Raw genomic sequence first — 5,617 nt, 5'->3', positions numbered from 1 at the left:
TTTAAGCACTACTTCGGAGGGTGGTGATTCAGCGATTGCTGTCATCTCTTACTGTTCTTCTAGTTCTCTCTGCTGCTCTCTGTTCTTCTGTGATTTCTTTCGCAAAAATACACACCAGGTTCCAGATTTCTGTTGACTTTAACATCAGTTGGATGATGTTATCAGGTGTGACCTGCTCTCTGGTTGCTCTTGCCAAGGAGCTGCGGTGGCTCTCATATCTCGGGCAATCAAAGAACACATGTTTCACCGTTTCTTTTGTATATAGACATGCTGGGCACGTGTCGTCTTCGTCATGTTTGAACTTAAAAAGATATGCTCTGAAGCAGCCGTGTCCAGTTAACATCTGGGTTAGGTAGTAGTTCACCTGCCCATGCTTTCTGTTGGTCCAATCACTTATCTTCGGAATGAGCCTATGCGTCCATCTTCCTTTTGTGGATATATCCCAACTCTGTTGCCACTTATTCAATGCTTCTTCATTGAGCTGATTGAAGTTTGTAACCCCAATTCTTTTTGCTACATGCTTTTCCTTTTCAATTTCTGCTTCCTGCTGTAATGGCATCATTCCGGCAATAACCATGGCCGCGTCAGTAGATACTGTACGGAATGCGGAAACAACTCTGAGAGCGCATCTGTAGGCTGCGTCTACTCCTGATCTGTACGTCTTTTTATTCATTGCATCTGCCCATACGGGAGCCGCATATATAGCAATAGACTTAACTACATTTGTGAGTAACTGCTTCTTCTGTTGTCTAGGTCCACCTATATTGGGCATTATTCGCGATAGTGCACACGTTGTTTTCGCACATTTTGCAGCAACATATCGTAGATGCTCTTTGAAGGTGAGTCTATTGTCGATCATTACTCCAAGATACTTGATTGCTTGTTTTGATGTGACTCGCTCATTGCCAACAGTTATTGTAATGTACTCAATCTTTTTCCTGCTGCTTACAAGAAGGACTTCAGTTTTATGATCAGCAAGTTTGAGGCCTACACTTGTGATCCAGCTTCTTACCATAGCGACCGCATCGTTGCATGTTGATTGTATCTTTTCTATATGTTTCCCTTTAACAACCAGCGCGATGTCATCAGCAAATCCAATTATTTCTGCGCCTTCTGGGAGCTCAAGTCTCAGCACATCGTCATACATAATGTTCCACAATATTGGGCCCAGTACCGAGCCCTGTGGTACCCCTGCTGTTACTTGGTATGACTTTGCGCCTCTGTCTGTGTAATACAAACGCACTCTCTCTTTAAAATAGTCAACGATTAATTCTACTAGGTACTTTGGAACGTCTTTCCCTTGAAGTGCTGCTAGAACAGTGTCCCAGTCCGCTGAGTTAAATGCGTTTTTAACGTCTAATGTAATGATGACACAGTATTCTTTGTCTCCTTCGAGCCAACGGTCTCCTTTAATGGCATCTTTTGCTATGGCTATGACAGCTTCCACGGCCTCTATTGTGGAGCGTGCCTTCCGAAAACCAAATTGTCTATCTGATAAACCATTGCCATTCAAGGCTTCTTCTAGTCTTCGGCTAATTATCTTTTCCAAAAGTTTACCGGCCGTATCAATCATACATAGCGGGCGGTAGCCTGATGCATCTTGTACGTTATTGCCCTTTGGTATAAGCACCAACCTTTGTATTTTCCATATCTGGGGGAATGTTCAAACCTTTGCATACCACTTCCAATTCTTGCCTGCTAACCTCAGGTATTTCATTCTGTGGCTCACTATCTTGTACTGTATAGGTTATATCAGCTCTCTGCGGGAAGAGACCTTCAACTATTGCTTGTAGCTTAGCTGCGTCTGTTGTAACTGGTGGACGGTAGCTATATAATTTTTTCATAACCACTTTATATCCTAGTCCCCAGGGGTTATTATCGACCTCATCACACATTTCCTTGAAGCATCTTGCCTTGCTATTCGATATCGCCTTTTTTAGGTCAGTTCTCGATGTTTTATAGGCTTCTTGGTGCGCTATAAAATTTTCACGACCCCTTGCTCTTTGACATAGGCGTCGCGCATGTTTGCATTTTCTTCTCAGTTCGGAAATTTGGTCAGTCCACCAATACACATGTTGTCTGCCATTCCGCCGGCCTTTCTTTGCCATAGATGCGTTACATGAATTTGTTATGCAGCGCATCAGTTGTATTGCTTTATCATTCGCACTGCCAGTTAGGTGGATGTCGTCCATTGAGAGCTTAAAAGCTTCTTTGTCCAAAGTTAACTCCTTCCATAGCGGATTTAGAGTAGCTACCGCAGGAATGGTTCTTGCTGAGCGGTCATGTATTTCGAATATGAAATACATGACCACTCAGTTGAATTAGCTAGTGGATCGCTGATAAATGTCAAATCAATCTTAGAGCTTCTACCGTTCCTTGTGAATGTATCCTTTTGGCCGCAGTTCAGTAATACTACATCCAGGGTGGCCAATGCTTCTAGGAGGCACTCTCCCCTGGGGTTTGTCAATGTTGAGCCCCATTCAATGGCCCAGGCATTGAAGTCACCGGCAATCACTATCGGCTTCATATTTTTAGCGTCGCTAACAATATTGTCCAGTCTTTGTTTGTATTCTTCGATTGATAGACTGGGGGGTAAATAACAGCTGAAAAACGTTATTCCATTCACTGTACTTTTTACGTATGCTTCCCCTCCGTCGAAGACCTTCTCTAGTGGGAATTTACCACAAGTCCATATCGATGCCTTGTTGCACTTGCTGGTAGCCCAGCAGTGATTGTTTTGACCAGTCTTTGGAGCTCTGACAGTTCCTTGCCACATGTCCAAAATCGAAGCATTTGTAACATCTCCTGGGGGTAACTTTTTGGAGTAATCGGCACACGGTCCATCCAACTCGTAGTTTGCCCACCTCCTCAGCTTTACCGGCCTGCTTCTTTGGTATTACAATTATAGCCGTTCTGGTACCTCCAGGGGCATTTCTTATTGTTTTGATCGCCGAGGGATGTATTTCGCCTATTTGGTTTTTCCATGCATCAATTATTTCCTCTTCTGTGGTTATTTCGTCCAGGTATCGTAGTTCAAAGGTAGCTTCCTCTGTTAGCGTTTTGACCTCTATTTCCTCAGGTAGTATACTTTTGATGTGGTCTTGGTGGACACTTGTTATTGTTTCTGCTGATCTTTTGAATTCAAGCAGAAGTTCCCCTTTTTGTGTTTTCCTGATAGAGTGAACATCATTACCGACTGCTTTAAGCTCTGGAGCTCCTTTTACTTTCCGGAGTATGTCCGCAAAGGAAAGTTTCTCAGACGGTTTAATGATCACTACATCCGGTCGAGGTGGTTTCACGCGTTTTTTTGTTTGTACAACCCAAGCGTGTCGTTTGTTGTCTTCAATTGGTGCTTGAGGTACATCAGCGTTGCCGTTCGTCCCGGCCACCGTATCTAAGTTGCTTTCCAATGCTTTCCTTGGCTCCTTAGACTTAGTATTATTTGCCCCCACGGGTCGATTTGTTTTCGACTTCTTAGGCGGTGTCTTCCTACTTTTTTCGATTTCTTCTCTTAACCGTTTGGATATAATTGGTGTTTGCTGCGGCTGAATTGTTTGGGTACCTCTATCGTTGGTTTTAGCAGTGATAGTTTTATTTGGTGTCTCTTCAGCAGTTCTTTTATAGAGCGATGATATCAATGCAACAAGATCACGCATTGCTTGGTGGATGGACCTTCTTCCTCCACCCATCATCTCATTTAGCTCGGATATTTTGTCCCCGAGTTTAATGAACGCTTCCCTTTTCACTTTTGGAACACTGTTCCCATTAAGCTCCGGAGGGGATGAGCGAGCTCTCTCGTTATTTTGCCTCTCTTGTGATAGCACAGGTGAGTGTGTTAGTCTCGGCGCCCTCATGAAGGGGTTTTGGCTGGGACTGACTATCCGTGACTCCTTTGCACTTTCGGTGCCGGCTGGAGTATTAACGCCAGAGTGTATTGGTGTTTTTGTGTTTGTGAACATTTTTCTTTGCAATTGGGTCCCAACTTAAAGCCGTTATCTTGGTTTCGTTGTGTAGTTACCCTTATTGTGGTTCCATGATTATCTTTGCAATGCAGGGAGGTCATGCGAGGGTTGACACATAGCCTTATGAGCGCATGTGTTCAGAGCCAAACCGGGAGCTAAGCAGAAGATATTCTTAACTGCCCTACACCCCAACTTAACAGGACGAATCCAAGATCGTTCTTTAAGGCTTGCCAGGTTTTAACGGGACGGAGGCAGATGAAGCATTAGCCTGAAAGCCGTCTGGACCAGATTTCACTCTAGCCCATATTGGTAACAGAATACATCATCCACCAGCCCAAGTCATCATATCCCATCGTTTGCTCCAGTATACCATAATCAGAATCTTACTGGTATCGATCCTGATGCCTTTTCTTATAGGCTTTCTCCATTATCATGTCATCATGTCCAATCGTTTGCTGTTGTCCAGTATGCCGTAATCAGAATCTTATTGGTATCGATCCTGATGCCTTTTCTTATAGGCTTCCTCCATTATCATCTCTCGTATGTGAATTGTGATGCGACAGTCGTCCCTAACATGATATACAGACGCTGCGCATTTCCGACTCCCTCGTTGGCGCATCAATTGCTCTCACATTGGAAGCAGTCATTGTGCGCTTACGTGTCCCTCGATGCCATCCCGGGATGGTGGACGCTTAGTTAGAGCCGGCGTCTACTCGGCTCAGCTTAGGGGCTTCTCAGGGTTTCTGTGACCTTTTAAGCCACACCCTCCGACGCCTAGCTGGATTTTAGTCGCCTCTTACGACAGGCATGCCTTACCGCGGGAATATTCTAACCCCTATCCCGCAGGGGTGACACAGCACAAATGTGTGTGCACGAATCTGTGTGCACAATCATCGCTTTGTGCGATGTGAAATTTAAAATCGCACAACAAATTTGAGTGCGTGCATTTTTTTTTTTCTTAACACCACAAATGTGCGTGTGCATATTTTAAAAATAATTTCCACTCGCACAGTGCAGTGTGCGATTTTGTGCACCACATTACGAACTCTGGTATAAATATCTTACAATTTATAAATATCCATAGTGGACAATAATTAATAAGTACCAATAATGTAAACATAAACATCCTGTGCCGCTAAATACAAAGTATCTTTTGATTCACCGCGCCACAGTGAAAAACAAACATAAACACAAAATGCAATAATTGTATTCTTTAACTTATTGCATTTTAAGCATAAATATAAGAATTGTATCATTGCACAATTGTATGAAATAAAAACAAGATCTGATGCTCTAAAGCTCTTTTTAGAAGATTTAGAAATCAGTCTTGGTCAAACTCACATTTATAACACACGTAATATTTTCCAATAAACATAAATTTTAAAAGTCTTTACTCGAGTGTTTTATTTATCGTAAATAAGTTTTTTTTTATGTTTTTTAATCGATAAAAACAAAATTCATGTACTCATAGTATCAAAATATCAAACAAATAAAAAAAAAATATGGTATACAAAAAGAAACGAAATGCTTTCAAAAACCAATACAAAATGAAAGTGATCTAATTTTTTGTTACAACGCTTTGCTTTGCATTTTATGCAAAAACTCTGCAATGAAATCTTTATTTTCAAAGTGCAAAGTAATTCATTTAAAGTCTT

Source organism: Teleopsis dalmanni, chromosome 2 (genome assembly GCF_002237135.1).
Source record: "Teleopsis dalmanni isolate 2A chromosome 2, ASM223713v2, whole genome shotgun sequence".
Classification (NCBI taxonomy): Eukaryota; Metazoa; Arthropoda; class Insecta; order Diptera; family Diopsidae; genus Teleopsis; species Teleopsis dalmanni.
The sequence above is the reverse complement of the archived record's forward strand: the minus strand, read 5'-3'. Positions refer to the sequence as shown.